At 44.6% G+C, this 20,239-nt stretch overlaps 1 protein-coding gene across 3 annotated transcripts in view; it reads right to left on the bottom strand.

Annotated features, from left to right (window-relative positions):
• The window catches only part of FAM107B (family with sequence similarity 107 member B), a 94,742-nt gene extending 79,205 nt beyond the window's left edge, over nucleotides 1-15,537 (bottom strand). For 2 of the 3 annotated variants that reach the window (XM_075599531.1, XM_075599529.1), the window contains exon 1: nucleotides 15,333-15,537. The gene's annotated coding sequence lies outside the window, so the exon portion shown is untranslated. The remainder of the gene's footprint in view (nucleotides 1-15,332) is intronic. The other variant, XM_075599533.1, reaches the window with a different exon arrangement.
• Nucleotides 15,538-20,239: the final 4,702 nt, after the last annotated feature.

Below are 20,239 nucleotides of genomic sequence, written 5' to 3' on the forward strand. Positions count from 1 at the left end.
TTTGTTTCTATAGCAACCATTTACAAAGTCATATCCCCTTCCTCTTCTGAAACAGGCTCTGGCACACCCCATTTTGAGCACTGCCCTCTCTCTAGCAGTGCACCAATTGTATCTAGTGGCTGCCTGGTCACATGATCTTCCCCGCAGAACTTTGCATCTTTGGTCCTCTTCTGCTGCACCGACAGCCATTTAGTGAACACCCAAGCCGATCGATCACAGGAGAACGATCGATCAGCAACTTAGCTAATTACTTAGTGTGGATTGCATTGGTGCACTTATTAAAGGAGAAAAATTAAAAAATTAAAAAATTTAAAAACGGTAGCTTGGACTGCTGCTTTAAAACAGAAAAGGGCATATTTAGGATGGCTGATTAAAAAAATGTTTTGCTTGAAAGAGCAGTCCCTCCTATCTCAATCAGGGTGAATGTAATCAGGGGGTCTTTGGAGCTAAACCGTTTTAATTTCAGATCCAGGGACCCCCCTGCATCCACAGATAGCTTCTATGTCAGGGATGGGCAACTCCAGTTGGATATCCCTGATTCAGCACAGGTGGCTCAATCAGTGGTTCAGTCAAAGAGCTGATATCCCTGTACTGAAGCATGGATATCCTGAAAACGTGGCCTGTTGGTGGCCCTTAAGGACAGGAGTTGCCCACCACTGCTCTAAGTGACGCCGGTGGCAGCCCTGGCTGCGCACGCAATATGGCGATTTAAAGGTCCCATGTCACAATAGGAAGCAGCAGCATCCGTCGCAGGTTCCTAATGGCCCATGTGATGCGGGACTTTTAAACATGCAGGAGATTCGTATCAGGCATCACTTAGTATCTCAGGGGGACCCCGGAGCCGATAGTAACGCTGTTAATCTCCGGAGACCCCCCCCCCCCCCGATTCCCACCTTATAGGAAATGCTCTCAACATTGCCATGGTAAAAAATAAATTTAAAAAATGCTGTGTGTCTAATGATCAGGCTTTTTCAGTTCTCAAAACTGGGATTGTTGCCTTTATGTCCCTCATTTGCATAGTAATTATGAAGCTCTCATTAGAGAACAGAAGTATCTGATATGACGGAATTCAGCAGACTCAGAGAAAAGAGAAACATATTCATGTTTATCAGGTTGTAAATAAGTAAAACTGGGAATTTTAAAAATGCAGTACAAGCGGCGCTTGAATTTTTTTTATATATACACTACTATTTTAATATATGCAGCCTTTGATTACCTTTATTGAAACTAATCTAAGCTGCAAATTTGTTCTCTTGTGATCAATCAGTAAAGATCCTGCTTCCAGCTTGCTGCCTTTCAGTTTCAAATAAATCCTTCAGTCAGTGTAACTCAGCAGCTACAATGTATTCTGATTTTACCAAGTTAACATTGGCTATTGTTACAGTTTGCAGCTCAAACTGCTGGGAACATTGGCAACAAACAGGAAAGGTGTTGCAAAGGATCTTCCACTGCTGCGGAGGTGGGCTAAGGCCTGATATAGAAATCAAAGGATGCTCACTATATTAAAACTCACTAAAAATGGCATTGAGTTGAATAATAGAAAATAAAAAAAATGCAGTAAATATTATCTAATGCTACAGAACCGAATCATAAAGCACACATGTAAGATATTGCATGGATCGCTCCTTTAAGGTGATTAAATCTAAGAAAGCAGATTACAGAGGATTCCCGAAAATGGAGAAGCGATTTCACTGAAAACAGAATACGGGTCTCAGGAGTCTGTACAGCCCAAACCGGCCGATCACACTCCAAAAACTCCAATACAAATACAATAAGCCCGTAAGTTATTTACAAAAACGTTGACCTGCTATGTAGGACTCCTCCTTTCGAGGTTATTTTACAAAATTGCATATTTATTTATTTATGATAATTAAGCTTATACTGCAGTGTGAACAACCAATATTAAACGGACACGTGTGATCAGATTTATGGCAAATGGACGTGTACATCTGGGTGCTTATACCCCATCTATAGCAGGAGTGGCCAACTCCAGTCCTCAAGGGAAACCAACAGGTCAGGGTTTAAGTATATCCCAGCTTCAGCACAGGTGGCTCACTCAGAATAAGTGGATCACCTGTGCTGAAGCAGGGATATCCCCAATACCAGGCCTGTTGGTGGCTCTTGGGGACTGGAGTTGGCCACCCCTGGTCTATAAAAGTAAAGATAGTAAGGACACCTCTGCACGGCTTCGGGAAAAGGGGACTTCGGGAGACCAGTGTCTATGAAAAAACACAAAATAAACTTTATTTCAATGGTTCATACATCTTCATAGGACAAAAAAAGACCCTCCTACGCGTTTCACACCCCACCGTGCTGTGTCAAGGAGTCTACATACCGTCTTGGAGTAAATATCAGGATTATTGGCTATGTGAACCGCAAAAGCTATGCAGCCCCTCAACCCTTCACTGCACTGCAAAGTCAGGCAGCCTCTATCGCCAACGGTATAGAAACACATTCCTGTTGCTGTAATCACACACACACAGTTTATGTTTTGTACTTTACAAATGCCGGTTCCTAAGTAAATAAAGGGATAAGTAACTAAGTAAGCGTGAAACTGAAACAACGTTTGTAAGAGAGAGACTGGTTAGCGCGGTTCTGTTTCATTGTTGTAATTTACCATACTATGAAATGGCGAGAGAACATTATTCCCGTTTTTAGAAATGAAAGTAAGTACCTGGCAGATCAGGTTTAACCCGATTAGGTTACTAGCAATTATTTCAAAGCCTCCTCTAAACGGGGACTTCAGAAACTGCTGGAATTATCCGTTTCATAAACACAAGAAGTGGAAGTTAATCTATTTTTAAAAAAAACTGATAGGTTTTCTAGAAGTGCTTATTAGTGCATTCTGTGACAGGGGTGCTGCGCACACTGGGTGGGGCAGGAGATTTTTCTGGGGGATCAAAATGAAATGTCGGGGGATCGCGTGTGGCCCCTGCAACACTCCACTTACTGTGATTCAGCCGGCTGTGTGACGCGTCGCCATGGCAACGCAGCGTCATCTGCCGCCACAGGGCCATGTGAAGTGACGTCACACACGTCAAATGACAACGCGAGGTGCAAGGTGGGGGGCGAGGAACCGGGGAATGCAAGACAGGGGGGCGCAACAGCAAAAGTCTCCCCTCCCCTGTTCTATGACATAAGGAGACAAACCTAAGGCCACAGATATCGTACATACGCTTGAGTGAGCGCATGATGTCATGCGCGCCTGCAGTAGAAGAGATCCGTGGCCTGTAGGATTGGGCGATGGGGAGGGGGCGTGCCAGCGACATCACCTGAGCGGTGCGCCCTCATTGGCTGAACCACGCTCGTGACACAGCCGTCGCGCAGCAAAACTCAAAACATTTTGTCGCGTGAAGTATCGGTCGCCCGTTGCGCTCATGCACATTTTTTTATTTTGTCGTGCGCGATGACGCTCGCGCCGTCGCTGTTACTATGGACGCAGCCAAAAACTGGGTGGAGTCAACATGGCCTTAAAATCCCCAGCTAAGCAGCGAGTTCAGGTGTCTGTTAGGTGCAGCACCCCTAGAATGTGCCTCCTTGCTGGATTCCTGCTGCCAGGAGTAGGCATAGAAAGCTCCAGCCCCACTAAACAAAAGATATACAGGTAAATGGTGTTTTCTATAAACCTTTACAGTGCCCTATTGATTATCTGAGAATGGCACACATGCCGCTTGGAAAACAGCACACCATAATCTGCCGTTCCTGGGGCTGATCGCACCCACCAGGGATCTGAACAGAAGGTGAGGACTTCCATTCTGGACAATGGAAGGGAGAGATCATTGGCATGTAATTCTTGCAACCGTGATCACGAACTGCTGCTGCCTTTGGCATTTTGGGCCATTAAACATTGGCATTAAAAGGGGGTTGGACCAGGTTCAAATCATATTGTCGGATTTTTGTGACCCAGGGCACCAAAGTGAAGGGCAGAGTTTCCTCTGACCTTGAGTATTTCCATGTCTTCCTGCTCTGATGGTTTTGTATGTTCCACAATGGATGCTCAATGTTAAAAAAAACAAGTCACTTTCCACTAATGGTATAAGGGCCAGAAAAGGTGTCCGCTTTTGTGTCATTAAGTCAACGCCACAAGGGCATCTGAAGGGTAATGTACCAGGTGACCATCCGTCAATGTTTTCACTACATCTGACATTATTAAAAGCTGTATTGGTATCCTGGCCAAGTTAGCATGTACGAATCTGGAACACCAACTGTTTTCATATGATAAAAAAAAGAGAAAGCCAACAAGACTACTGAAGTGCAGCTGTGCGGATTACCATGGATATCATACTACTGCCTCGTATACTGCACACACTGCAGTGCTTTGATTTCATAAACCCATTGAACCACATTAAACGCTGGCTGTTCCACTCAGCCCTGCTATGCTTGGAATGGCGCGTCCAAGGCCATACTTCAGCACTGCATGCGGTCAGCACCATTGCCAGGCACGAGCTGATTTTCAGAAGAACGGATCTTTGACCATATCAATGTTAACACCCTGACGATTAGATAGAGGGACCTGCAATGTGCTTCAGGCGGTTAAAGGGAGGGCCGCATTACATTTCTTAAACTATGAAACACAATCAACTGGGTCATATTAATACAAGCTCTGATACTTTAAAGCCCGTTTTCTGTTAACTTGAACTTCTAGAAAACATGTTATTCTCTATAGTAGCTCAAACCGTCACTTCCTGCTGTAACACCCCAGAGATATTTGCTTGTCATTTTTTATGTTTTGCATGAAAATAATTGGCCACCCCTTTTACATGGGAAATAATAGCCAACTGCATATCACTTCTAAGGAGGTATCAACAAAATAAAGGGTTTTTTCTGAAAAGCGGTTTCCAGGTCTTTTAAGTATTTAGCCAATTGGAAATCTTAATACTTTGTGGGAAAGTTGGAAAAAAGAAAATAAGTTTCCCACATAACACTGTGCAATGGTAGTAGGTGCTATTAAAAAGGAAAGATTAAACACTGGCTATGCTCCCAAGTGTGTATCCCCTTCCTCTGAATAAATACTACTTTGCTATATTTCTAAAATGCCTTGGGCCTTTTCATTGCTAAAGAGGCCACAGAGGCTTTATAAAGGACAGCACTAATGTGAACCAATAGCTGCGCTATATTTAATAGGTTAAATGTAGATCATGATTGGACAAGTGTAAGTATTATGAAAACTTTCAATTATTTAATGGTAACCCGAAACTAGAGTTTTCACAATTTTATGGCAAGATGCCTTACCCCAGGGGTGTGCAAAGTGGGGTGGGTGTGCCCCCTATGATTCTGGAGGGGGGGCGGCAGTTGCAGAGGCCCCGCGCTCTTCCCCAAGCCATCTAATTAAATGCCGGGGGATTGCATTAGGCCTCTGCAACATCAACTTGCCTCGACTCTGCCGGCGTCAGGACTCGTCTCCAATGACGCCACAGGTCACATGACATGATATCACATGATGCTGCATCAAGGTATGGGGGGGCAGCAGCGAACGTTTGCGCACCCCTGCCTTACCCCATAAAAATCGCACAACACTTTGTGTTGCCACTACAGCAAAGGATTCTGGGTAATGGCATGCAAATGAGCCCTCACCATTTTATGCAATCTCTGCGTGATAAAACGGTTTGTCCACTCTAAAAACAAATATAAAAAGTAAAATGACGTGTAGAGTGGAAAGCCATGCTGATGCCAGCATTAACAAAACAAATAACCATGACAGGAAATGTGTGATGAGAATGAGGAGTAGCTTTTAATTTTAATTGGTCCACAATATATTAGTCAGAGACCTGGAACACTTCAATTTGTTGCAGGTTTTTCCGGCAGCAAAAAGGTTTAAAGAACACCGCAGTCCCGGCCAATCTGGCAGTGAAGGGGTTTGGTGTTACAGACCTCTTTGCCACCAAGAGGAACTTGGATTTATTTCAACAGGTCACTCATTTTTAGGCAATATCTTTCCGGTTATTTTTGCAGTTTGTTATCACAACCCTGTTCACTTGTGTAACTATGTATTTGTGTCCATGTCTTATTTGTCATCTTAAGGCCTCGTCCATGGTTATTGCTTGCTGGCGGAGGCGTGCCGAGGCGCGCTTCCGCTCAGCACTGAGCCCCTACAGCCGCAATTAGAGCGACTTTAGTAGGGGCTCGTCTATGTTTCCGCAAGCGCGCGGAAGCGTAGGTCTTACCAGAATTTTACATTTTCGCGCTTGCCGGAGCGCAGGGCCGGTCACGTGAGCGGTTCGCCCAATGAGGGCGAAACAGCTCCATGACGTCACTGGCCCGCCCCCTAACAGCACGCTGTCTAAGGCCAGGGAAAGTACCCGCTTTCCCTGAGCCTCAGCGTGCCTCAGCACGCCCGCCGGAACCCTGGACGAGGCCTAACTCTGTGCCCAGGACATACTTGAAAACGAGAGGTAACTCTCAAATGTATTACTTCCTGCTAAAACATTTTCTAAATAAAATAAACAACCAACCCTTGGGGGATTTTTCAACCAGCCCGATCGCACCGATCGCTCTCCCATCGGTCGAAAAACTCACTTTTAAGTCAACAAGAGAATTTTGCCATTCGTTCATCCGAGCCTCTCCATTTTTATTAGTAAAAGAAAATCCCCTCCAGAAGCCTATAGTATCGTCCAGGAGTGGCCAACCCCAGTAAAACCAACAGGTCAGGTTTTCAGGATATCCCTGTTTCAGTCATTGACTGAGCCACCTGTGCTGAAGCAGAGATATCCTGAAAACCTGACCTGTTGGTGGCCCTCGAGGACAGGGGGTTGGCTGCCCCCGGTATTGGAGTTTATGCAATGTTAGCACCTAGCCCCCCCCCCCCCCCACCTGAGCAAATCTAGTGTTAAAAACCGCAACTTCATTTTCTTAACCCCTTCAGTGCCAGAAGGTTGCGCAAGCTCCGGGATCACAGACCCTCCGGCACGTCCGCACCATGCGATGCTGTTCAAGTTCTGGTCCGTCGGGTCTGATCTGACAGGGAGAGAGCGGGGCCGCCCCTGCAATCTAGTTGAAGAAAAGCGCTGATCGCAGACAGACCCTAAAAATAACAATCGATGAACGGTGTACGACAATAGGACACTGAAGGGGTTAATCTCTAGCTTCTGTGGTTACCATGGTAACCGTTAGACTGCACTGGGCTTTTTTATGTTATCCTCCTGGACACTTAATATTTCAAACAGCTATAACGCAAATGAAGCATCGGATTAAAAAAAAAAAAATTATATAATATATATTACAGCTTTGGAAAGAGTAAAGAGAGGCCTAATAACATTCAAATGGGGGATATCCTGAAAACCTGACCTGTTGGTGGCCCTTGGGGACTGGAGTTGGCCACCCCTGGTTTATACTATACCAGGCAAAACTCAATATGCCTCTTTGTCCTCCAATGTAACTACAAGACCATGCAAAATGCTCAAAGAACTAGATTGGCCATCACTTCAGTCTAGGAGCAAAGTTCACCTTTCCTGGCTTAATTCAAATGCTTTCTGGGCAAGCTACCCATCTAAACAAGCTCCTCACCCCTACCACACGCAGCACTTATCATCTGAGATCTGACTCCAAAAGACTGTTCATGATCCCAAGGTTCAACAAAGTATCCGGCCGCTCCTCCTCCCCTTACCGTGCACCTGGAACAATCTACCGGAGACTCTCACAGCCACCACCTGTCTAAATTCTTTCAAAACTAAGGCCCGGGCCATAGAGGGGTGAGGAGAGCGGAGGCGCGCTAACACTGAGGCTCGCCTGCTTAAGTCAGCGCGATTCCACGGACTTGCAGGCGAGCCAGTGTGCGCGAAGGGAGCCGGGGTGAGGTGGTTGGAGGCGGGGCAGTGACGTCACTGGGCCAATCGCCCGCGACGCACTGACGTCAACGTCACGGCGCCGACGTCACGGCGCCGTGACGTTGACGCTGCTTCAGGCTGATTGGATGTTTTCAGCCAACAGCGCGTTGAAAAACAGCCTGGCGGTCAGCTGAAAATTCCAATGCCTCAGCACGCCTGCGGACGCTCGCGTGAGCCCCCTCTCAAGGCATCCTCATTGAGGTGCAGGGGCTTAGCGCTGAGCGTCCGCACAGCTCAGCACGGCCTGTCCTTCTATGGACTCGGCCTAAGGCTGTCTCACATTTTAATCCGGTCTGTAACAGCTACATATACGCCTATAATATATTATCTTTAACTGTTCATGCACTCTATTTATATATAATCTATAACCCTATTTATTTAATGTAACCATGTATTTGTCATCATAACTGTGCCCAGGACATACTTGAAAACGAGCGGTAACTCTCAATGTATTACTTCCTGGTAAAACATTTTATAAATAAATAATTCAAGTAATTGGGGAATGAGGGACGAAAACAGCCGATAAGATATGTTTTGGGTGCTATAGTATAAACCAGCAGTGCGCAAACTGGGGGGCGCGGGATTTACAGAGGCCCCGCACGCTTCCCGGTGGCACTTAAATTAAGTGCCGGGGAAGCACGAAGGGCTCTGTAAACCGTACTTACCGTGGTTCAGCCGGCATCTGGAAACGCGTCGCCATGGCAACGCATGGCGGGGTCATGTGACGTCACGTTGCCACAACATGACGCCCAGACGCCGGTAACCACGGCAAGGACGAGGGAGGGGGGCACACGGAGAGCAGGACAGTCAGCAGGGGGGGGCGGCACAGGGAAAAAAAGATTGCACTCCCCTGGTATAAGGCCCTAAATGATCTTTGCTTTTGATATTACAGGTGCAGTAACTTTAAAAAAAACCTTTACGCTTCTCTTACACTAGCATTACAATTAAGATTAATATAAATTTTATTTTTCCACTTTACAATCCAAAGGATCTCCACCAGTCTAAGTGACTGAAATGGATACAAAGTGCTTTATCTGGACAGCAGATTTTGTGCTTATGCTGAGTTTCCACTGTAGTGCTGGCATATTCCAGGCAGCACATATCCTGTGACTGAAAGCTGCACAGAATCGCAGGGACTTCCCAACATGTAAAATCCAGACTTTTTTACATTCTGCTGCACGGGCCAGGAAAGCGTTGCTCCGCACGGTCAAACAAAGCGGTAAAAGGGCATTGAATACCGCTACTAAATCAAACCAAGGCAGAGAGGGATTTATATGCAATCAAACTTCGTGATTGTGTTTTTTTAAATCTACTACATTTTCATTCTAATAATAATAATTGTTCAATCTCAGGTTCCCTCCCCACCCACTCCCCCGGCTAGAAAAGGGACCAGGTGTGGCACTGCAGATATGTGCATGGACTGCAGCCAAAAGATCCATTTAATCACATTGTTATGGAGCTACGCTAGATGTCCCGGGTTATCTGCATATGCCGTCAGCTTTCATCTAATGAATTCCTCACCTCTGTTGGCTACAATGAAACCGGCTCAGACAGGGGGCTTTGGGAATCACATTAGCCTTAACTTTTTAGGAGCGTCACAAAAACCATTCAAATTTGTATTGACACTCTGCGCTTGTGTTGGTTGTCTGGTAACATTGTTTCAGAGTGATTTAAAGCAGCGCTGGATTGAACTGGGATTTCAACCACTTGCAAACAAATCGGCATACGCAAGGTTTTCAACCTCGTCTACGAGAAACCCTAGAAGAGCCATATTTTAAAGGAGACCCAACTAACAGTTAATTCTAATGTAAACCAAGTTCAATCTTACCTCTATTAATACAGTACCTATTGCTGTCTGGGTTCCCAAAGAATCGCATAGGTCAGGGGTGGTCAACGTCAGTCCTCAAAGGCCACCAAAAAGTCCGGTTTTAAAGGAGCAATCCAAGCCGTTTGTTTCTTTATTTTTTAATAAAAGTTTGGAGCAGGGGGGGGGGGGGGGGGGTCTCCGGAGCTGAACCCCATTCATTTCAGCTTCGGGGACCCCCTGCTTACAGAGATACTTACCTCTGAAGGGGGTGCCGGTAATGCTGCAGCTTCGTCACATGGGCCAATAGCACGCCGCACTGGGTGACGTCACGGATTCCTATTGGCCCGCAGGACCTGGGAGCTTTGAAAAGCGCCCATATAATAGTGGCTACCTGTACCCACTATGGGGGTAAGTACCTCCAGAAGCAGGGGGTCCCCAGAGCTGAAATTGATGGGAGTTCAGCTCTGGAGACCCCCAGCTTCAAACCTGTATTTAAAAAATAAAATAAAAAAGGCTTGGATTGATTCTTTAGGGATATCCCTTCTTCAGCACAGGTGGCTCAATCAATGACTGAGCAAGCTGTGCTGAAGCAGGAATATCCTTACGGCCCGACTTGTTGGTGGCCCATTGAGTTGGCCACCTCTGGCCTATGTTATCTTAGTAGACTTATGAAATCCAACTCATGCAGACAAAAAAGGGCTCTGGCTGCCATCCCCGCACCCCCAAACTAAATATAAAATCAAATCCATTTTTGACAGGAAATACCTGAGACGGTGGATTGTCTCCTTTTTCAAAATCAGTTGTAAAAATCTATATGACTGCACGTTTATGGAAGCAAAACAATAAAAACAGCATATTGTCAGAGCACGCCGCAGACCTCCCTCACACCTGCCGGAAGCGATGCTGCAAGACTTCCAGGAACGCAAACAGTATCGCTTTTTAAAAGCTGCAGTGCGTTAGGCCACGAGTGACACGGTTTGCATGAGTTCCTTATTATATTAACCAAAATCTTCCAAAACAGTCTCTGCTCATTTCCTTAACTCCCTCTCCTGTCTTCCCACCATATTTCGGATCACCTACTAAAGTTCTCCTCCTTCCCTTTAAGGCCTCGGCCAGGGTGGCGCTGAGCGGGCGGGCTCACACTGGCCGCCATGAAACACATTGAGGCAATGCGTGTGGCCGGCGTGAGCAAGCCAATTTGAATTTGCCGTCCGCAAGCACGTCACGGGAGGTCATGGCCACGCCTGCACCTAGCCGGCCACAAATCTCCCGGCCAAAGCAAAGAGCGTGACGTCACCGCGCATGAGCGCCAGCGCACGCGCTCCCTGCCTGGCCGCAGCCTAGGTGCCTGCTGCAGCGTGCTATGGCGTGCGCTGCAGGGACAAGAACCGTCCCTCAATGGGGCCGGGCCTGCTACCTACCTTGGCCGCCACGCAGGCAGATTTTTCATGGCCCCGGCAGTTCAGCCAATGAGGGCGAACCTGCCGGGTGACATCATGGCCACTCCCCCCTTCTTTCCCCCTGCACAGACCGGGGAACAGAGCTGCACGTGCCGCCAGCCTGCCAGGCGTGCGTGTAGTGCCGACACCGGGGCCTTGGCCTAAGGCTCTCCACTAATCTGCTCCTTCCTACATATCAGCTCTGACCCATCGTTATGCCCCTGCTCGTCTCTTGCGCTCTACCTCTACCCTCAACTGTCTCCTCTCCATCGCTTTGGCCTCTACTGCTCTCTCTCACTGAAATGTACCTGTGGAACTCCCTCACACTCTGTTCATGCCAAGCACCCTCTCTCCCCACCTTTCAGACAAACCTTAAAAGTCACCTCTTGATGGAAGCATTCCAATAGCCTGGACTCATGGTTGCTGTCCCACACCCACAGTCACTCCTACCAACCATTGGGGCCAAGCATTGCCATCTACTGCACGTATTCCCTCACCTGCTGTCTCTGTAACTCTCCCAATATTCACCTAGACTAAGCTCTCCGGGGCAGGGATTTCCTTTCCTATTGTCCGATTTTGCTTGTTGCTCTCATTGTATTAGAATTCCCTGTAAAGATTTGATTCTCTTTTGTAAAGCACAGAGTACACTGTGGGCACTTGATAAATAAGGATATACATAGATATTAAATTGGCACCGAATTATTTGTGTACTGGCTCCAGTGAACAGGACTAATTAAAACACACACACACCAACTTGATAAATATACATTTCAAGCAGCAAAAAGGTAAACAAACAAAATTCCACTCAGTCTTTCTTTATCTTATTTTTTTTTTAAAAAACACGGTTGTCTGCAGTGTTTTTAGCAGCTTCCAGGCATTCCATGTAACATATTTAATAATATGAACCTGTATCATCAGGAGATTAGTCTGGCACTGAATCTCCAACTCTCTACAAACAAGTCGGATTAACAGGGGACTGAGTGTACTGGGGAATGGTTTCCACACTCAGGCCTGGGGGAAAAAAAAGAATGATCACAAAATTGTGATCGATACAACAGAATATCACGCTGATATTAGCAAACACAAATACCACTTATGAGCACATTCAAATGGCAGGTTCACAAACTGGTCTTTCCCCATAATCACTCAGCATATAATGCTTTCCCTGCAGCCAGGGATTCTGGGTAATGACATGCAAATTGTTGTGTAGAATATGCACACAGATCAAACTTCAGATTCAAATTGATACCAACACACAATAATGCAATTGCATTTGTAGGAGGTTGTTTTCTGCAACAGATGCTGGACCTGGGCTCTCTCTTAGGCCGCGTCCATGTTATCGTGACCGCGAGCGCAACCGTGATCGAAATGATGTGCCTCTATGAGGCTGTCCTGAGAACGCGCGACCAGAAGTGCCAGCGCTCGCGATGCGCGAGGAAATAAATTGGTTTCCTTGCGCGACGGATGGGTCACGTGAGCTCTTCGCCCAATGAGGGCGAACCAGCGCCCGTGACGTCACGCTCACGACACGCCCCCTCATCGTGTGCAATTAGAGCGCACAAAAATCGCTTAAGCTAGAGGCAAGCCACTAGCACGGTCGCGCGCCCGCACCCACCCGCCATGGACTCGGCCTTACGCCTGCACAGGGACTCGGATGCTGATAACCGTCAGAAAGAAATGCTCCGAATCTGGGTGGCGTAACTACCCAAAAAGGGATCTGATGCATGGAAAAAAAGTTTACAGTGAAAGGAGGGTGAGGGGTGGGATATACAGTGCTCCATCACTTAGAATTAAGAAGCCGTTAATATAATTATATAATGGTAATTGTAAAATAATAAAATAAAAGAAGTGTTCTGTCTAGTGAACTAAATGGAAGAGAGACGGGCAAACTCTCAACTGAAGCCATTAGTAGTCATAGTTTTTAAGACAAAGCAATCCCCTGAGAGTATGTCAATACAAAGGATCAGCCTCACTGCTACTAGCCAGTTTAGGGCGTGCAGAAGAATTTTAACACCAACCCAGTCTCTTCAAAGCTTTCAGGAGTCTGCAGGTAACTAATAGTAATTGGGCTCTGCAGTGGTGGCTATTACAGTAAGGGATCTGATGGTAATTAATGTGGTAATAGGAACAAATTCATGTGGGTAAGCGCCACTGCTTTCTAAAAAGAGAAATGGGTTCAGCGTTAGCTCCATGTGAGACTTGTGTTTGATGCCTTGTTGTTTTTGTTTTGTTTTCAAGGAGTATTCCTAGAGATTATTTACTAAAACTAGATCATAAACTCGAGGGAAGAGTGAAAGTGCATATATTGCACATGTAAATACAAGATAATAACAGTGCTACACGATAAGGCATTTTCCAGCCCATTCAAGTTACGTGTCCCCCAGTGCTGTGAGGTGTATAACCAACTTTGTTAATATGGGACTATGTCTAACAGGTTATTGCAGGGGTTGCCAACTCCAATTCTCAAGAGCAACCAACAAGTCAGGTTCCAAGATAGATAACATTGTATTTTGATTCAATTCTACACCACGGGGAAGAAAACATCTGTGCAAACAAATCCTCTCATTTTTAAAACAAACATTAGAAAAACTCCCTACATTTTATACAAACCAATGATTGTATGATTGTTCATTTGTAAGGGCCAATATATTCCACAGTGCAGTACAATGGGGGTACAAAGACATGCAAGTTACACACCAAATAAGGATGAACATAGACAAACAGATACAACAGGTAGTAAGGACCCTGCTCGCTTGTGAGAGCTAGTCATTAAGAACATGTACACAAACACACACGTGACCCATAGAAGGCATATTGGCAGGTTAACCAGTTGCACTGAAAGGTTTGAGAACCAGTAGAACAGGGTCTCTCCCCCCCAGCACCAAGAAGAGGTAGATCTGTCATTTTGCTGCTGCATAACCATTTGACTGTCACATGAGTCTGCAGTGCATTGTAATGCAGTCACATATTAGGCATTCCTTCTGGCTGGAAAGGGCTGGTGCTCTATGTGTCATCAGAAAAGGTTAACACACAGATTTCTCATCAACGCCTTATATTAAAGATCTTTGTGATCCCTTTGACGCCAGAGGGACCTGCAAGCTATGGCAAATAAATGCGTTGCCTGTTCCTCTGACACCAAAAAGGTGTGAAGTTAAAGGCTCCACCTGATAAATACGTCTCGTCTGGCAAAAACAATGCTGCATCGCCTGGCACTGATGAGGTTAACATAGGAGTACATCTGGTCGTTAAATACTCAGGAAGAGAGACATTGTGATCAGTTTGGGTTAACCTCCCTCACCCCCTGTGGTGATCAAAGGTTATCCTATGGCAGGAGTGAGCCTCCCCCCCCCCCCAAATAACCTCTTTGCAAACAACATTCAGTGTTTACACAGCACAAAGTTTCCCTGCATCACAGCTGAGGAGCAGGGCTCTCCCTAAGCAAGACAGCTCTGCAATGTCCTGGACACATGTGGCTGCTTCCTCAGACAAAGCACATGGCTCTCCCCTCAAGTAACAAAAATAGATACTTAACATGCTAATTTAGTTATTTCTGCAGTGTTTTCTGAAACACCCCTTCCAACTTTGTTTGTTGTTTTTAATAACACCTTTCAAAACAATGTGCTACCATATGTTCTCTCTTCTCCAACCAATGACCTCTAATGCTAAAGATTTTTTTAAAGCAGTGGATTGAACAGGGTTGATAGAGATTTTTTTTTTTTTTATTATATATATATATATATATATATATATATATATATATAAGAGTCATGTTGTACAGTTAAAGGAATTAAAGTATTTTTAACTGCGTTTCTCCAATACTGTTTAAAAAGGCCAAATATACTGCAACAGTGTAAGATTGTTAAGATAAGATACAGTAACTGCTACATGCAATGAGCCTTCTGCAAAACGTGACTGATTTACTCTCAACTCATTGTGAGGAAGTCATCATCTGCATTCCAATCCCAATTGCTCTCATACACTTATTAATTGTCCTAATGGGATCACACATTTAAAAATCAAGAGCACTATCCTACAAAACTGCGGTTACCATCATAGACTTATACCATGATCGCCTCTTAAAGTCAAGATAACCCCCTACACGCATGAGCTGCCTCCAGACTATCATCATCATCACCCCCTTAAAAGTAGGAAATCGCACTTTCTAATCAACGATTAGGTGAAGATCTGCTACTGTATGTAAATTAAAAACAACAAATCCCCGTGCATTGAAAGTAAATAAGTCCTAGCAAGAGCAGGACCTACCTCCCCCTGGCCAGCTAACGCCCTTTCTCCCTGGATGGCTCTTCTGCCTCTTCTTCTCTTGACACAATGTGTAAGATTTCAGATCCCTTGTTCCTGCTCTCACTAATGTGCTCTCTCTCTCTCAGACCTGATGTAGCCACTGCCAAGCACAGATCTCCAGTCCTCTCTCTTCACACAATAAACTCCTACAGCAAACAGCAGCTCTGATGGGTGGAGAGAATGAGAGAGGAGTTCCCTGTTGAGTCACTAGTACGGATCTCCATGCAAAGCTCCTCCTACGTGATGTGCCCATACAAGCACATCACATGGCAGGAGCCAGGGCTGTTTCCCATGCTGAGCTTCTTTTTTTTTTTTTTGTGGTTCAGTTTAATTTAACCCATTCTTTGTTAGAATGACCTGCAACTCATTTAACAGAGTTAAAGATCTGTAATAGACGATACCTAGGTGGTTTCATATAATTAAACACAGGCTTAGGCAGACTTGTTCTTGCGGGTCCTATCCATTACCATTATAAATCCATTTTCCCTATAAATGTCCTCCATAACAGCTAAAACAAAGAACGGATGTATTTACCCCTATGGTTCTGCACTATAAGGGCAGTCCCTCCTTGGACAAAAGTGAACCAAGGGCAGTGTTGGTTCAATGTAGCTGATTGCCTAAAAAAAATAATTCAGACAATTATTTTAAGCGATTTTATAAACATTTAACATTTCTATGGTAAAACAGAAGCTTTGTTTTTTTTTTTTTTTGCAATCTTTATCTTTTTACGGCGATAAGACTCATTCCTCAAAACTAGAGGTGAATTGTTGTGTTGTCCAGTTCTTGTATAGTAATTGTGAAGCCATCTCTAGTCACACAGCTAAACATAAATAGGTGTGATGCATGAATTCAGCAACGAAAAGGGAATACCATTCGTTTTAACAGCTTGCAAAGAAGTACAATTGTTACTTTTAAGTGACTGCATCTTTTTCAAAAAGATTAGGAAAAAACAAGTTTTCTTCTACAGTTCCTTTAGTAGTAATCTGTATTTTATAGAACCTAATATATTTATGGATCTATGTATCAATGCAAATATGATGCAATTCTCATGTACTGTAAAAAAAAAATGATGTTACAGCGACAAATCCTATTTAGAGCAACATTTAATTCTCTGATAGATCTCATGCAACATTCTTCTGCTTTTAGCTGGATACATAGTATATGGAATCCTGAAGGCACTAACTAAATACATTATATATTTGGACTAGATTGAAGTATATAGTAGAAAGCAGTGTCCCTCAAGAAATGTTTCTTAATTATCAAGAGCGCCATCATGCCAAGAGCGTACGTTTCCAATGGTACAGGCTGCGTGAAGGTGTCACTACTTTTTATTTACAAGCATGAACTTTAATTTCTCTTTTCAAACGAAAACAGATTTCCTTTAAACACCTACACTCATTCTGCAGCTGTCCTTTAAGTGGAGAAGAAACAAATAGTCAAACAAATGTGGGCCTCCTCAAATGAGACACAGGAGCACCACTTTATAATGGTTCTAGAATATGTTCTAGATTTGCAACAGGGGGAATCAATTAATTTGCAAACATGCTGATACTTAGTATATGACATTTATTAGCTATCCCCAAAGCGTGGTCTAGATGCAGAAAGGACTGGTTTATATACCTCTGCACGGAGTTTGGTGCAGTTTCTCTTCTGAAACTCTGCTGTGATGGAAATATTTATAACTAGAGCTGATCTACTGAAGAGATCAGTAACCTTACTAGGCAGAGGTGCAGTTTCACATTCAAGGCACTTTACATGAACCGCTCCTAAAAGATAGAGACATTTTATTTGTCTAGGAAACTAAAAAGTCATGGTCACCTTTTCACAATCCTATCTCCAATTCACGTCCCACGTGATTTGCGAAATCCCTAGAACCGTACTTGAAGTTCTCTTGAAGATCAACCAACGGGTAGAATTGCCTGGATGACTTAGATCAGAGGTGGCCAATTCCAGTCCTTAAGAGCCACCAACAAGTCAGGGTTTCAGGATAACCCAGCTCAGTCAGCGACTGAGCCACTGATTGAACCACCTGTGCTGAAGCAGGGACATCCTGAAAACCTGACATGTTGGTTGCCATTGAGGACTGGAGTTGGCCACCCCTGGCTTAGACGGGCTTGGTTGTGTATCTCCCAGTCAAATCTCACTGGATTGTGTAAATTGCGTTTAAACCTCCCACTGCAGAGTACAGCCTCTCTGGAAGCATCGTGGGTTAAAGACGCATAGTGTTTTGCAAAACACGTGGAGTAAATGGTAATAAGTGCTGACCTGTTACTCTGTTCCACTCTATATTGCAGACTAAATTCCCATCATTATTAACTACAGAATGTGGACAGATTGCATACACTCGTTAGCAGAGTTGTGCAAACTTTTGGTGAACTTTGTGAATTTCACAATGTGTGGTTTGGCAAAAAAATTTGCTTCGACTCAAACGTTTGTGACAAGTTCGCTTAACGCTAAAGACAATGGGCATTGTATGCGTCTCATTTCCTGCAGTTTCAATTTCGAAATGCAATCAAACTCGGGGGGGGGAGGGGAAGTCGCAGTGCTGCGATTTCGTCACTTCAAATAAAGCAAGATTTACTTATTTATTTATAAAAAGTTTTACCAGGAAGTAATACATTGAGAGTTACCTCTCGCTTTCAAGTATGTCCTGGGCATAGAGTTATGATGACAAATAATACATGGTTACAAATACAGTTACATAAGTGAACAGGGTATACATTATATACAAGACATTGCATGCACAGTTCAAGAAGATGTCTATTATAGGCGTATGTAACGTTACAGACCAGATTAAAATGTGAGACAGCCTTAGTTTTGAAAGAATTTAGACCGTGGCAGCAGTGAGAGTCTCCGGTAGGTTGTTCCAGTTTTGGGGGGCACGGTAAGAGAAGGAGGAACGGCCGGATACTTTGTTGAACCTTGGGACCATGAACAGTCTTTGGCGTCTGATCTCAGGTGATAAGTGCTGCATGTGGAAGGGGTGAGGAGCTCGTTCAGATAGACGGGTACTGTAGCTTGCCCAGAAAGTATTTGAAGGCAAGACAGGAAAGATGAACTTTGCGCCTAGACTCAAGTGATGACCAATCTAGTTCTTTGAGCATTTCGCAGTGATGTGTGTTGTAGTTGCATTGGAGGACAAAACGGCAAATTGAATTGTAGAGGGTGTCAAGTTTGCTGAGGTGGGTTTGGGGTGCCGAGCCATATACTATGTCTCCATAGTCAATAATTGGCATTAGCATCTGCTGTGCAATACGCTTTCTGACCAGCAGACTAAGGCCCGTTCTATACTACATGTGGCCGTGCGCGTGCCGCATGCTTTTTCCTTTTATAGAGCCGGAGCTACAGATACTGTGTATGTGTGTGTGTGTGTGTATGTGTGTGTGTGTGTGTGTGTGTGTCAGTATATGTGTGTGTATGGGTTGTGTGAGTGAAGAAAGTCCTAAATAAGATTTTTTAAAGAAAAAAAAAGTTTAATAATTTTTTTTATTTGTGCACTTATTAACACACACACAAACACACATCCATACATACATACATCCATACATACACACACATACATACACACATCCATACATACACACACATACAAACACACATCCATACATACACACACATACAAACACACATCCATACATACACACACATACAAACACACATCCATACATACACACATCCATACATACACACACATACAAACACACATCCATACACACACACACAAACACACATCCATACATACACACACACACAAACACACATCCATACATACACACATTCATATATAGACACATACACAAACATACATACATTTGAGCGCCGGTAGCGGCGCAAAATCATCCTTCCCACGGTCTTCGCCGCTGTCTGTCGGCTCCCCGCTCCCCGACGTGCGCGCACGGCCCTTGTATAGAAGGGCTGGCTGACCTCAGCCATCTATAACTGCGTAGCACGCCTCCGCACTATAGAACCAGCCTTAGGGAGGATTTGTTCCTGTAAAGTACACCTAGTTTGGCATAGGTTTTCGATGTCAGGGTAGCAATGTGCAACCCAAAACATTGCGTATTTTGAGCAATTTGGCCCGTTTCGCTATAACTTTTAGCACCAAAAGTTCCATCAAACTTTTTGGAACATTCGATCGAAAAAGCGGCAAATCGAATCCTAGACAGGTTTGCGCATCTCAACTCATCGGGCAGTTGATTTTGCTTTGCGCAACAAGGCGGATAAGCTAAGCCAGGTCCAGGGATATCCCTGCTTCAGCACAAGTGGTTCACGCATTCTGACTGAGCCACTGATTGAGCCACCTGTGCTGATGCAGAGATATCCTTAAAACCTGACCTGTTGGTGTCCCTTGAGGACTGTAGTTGGCCACCCCTGAGCTAAGCTTTAATCCGAAGACATGACTGCCACGTGCAACAGGATTCATCAATTAGCCTAGGACTGGTCATTATGATGAATTTTCTTATACGTTTGTGGGCTGGATCACGGAATGGAACGCAGTGCTGTAACATGTAACAACGTGTCTCTCAGTGTGTGCTATAATATCTCATGTTGTGTTATGAAACAACCTGTGCAGAATGAGATCTGCTGATCCTGTTCCTAGGTAATCATGTGGTCACCTTTCCCAGCCTGCGATGAAATGCACACATCGGGTGCTACCATACCAAGAGTCAACAAAAAGATGTGGCTCTATTTTTGCTGAGCCAGTCACTTGAAAAAGTCCCCTAGGAGGGATGAAACGTCATGTTTATGGGCTGAAATAAATTGTTTTTTCTTATAAAATCCGAAGTTGCCCTGGATCTCTCTTCTTTTGCTCATCATTGGATGTCCCAGGCATATATCCCTGAAACAGGAGCCGGTAGTATCATTTA

This window comes from Ascaphus truei, chromosome 5, assembly GCF_040206685.1.
Source record: "Ascaphus truei isolate aAscTru1 chromosome 5, aAscTru1.hap1, whole genome shotgun sequence".
NCBI classification, from domain to species: Eukaryota; Metazoa; Chordata; class Amphibia; order Anura; family Ascaphidae; genus Ascaphus; species Ascaphus truei.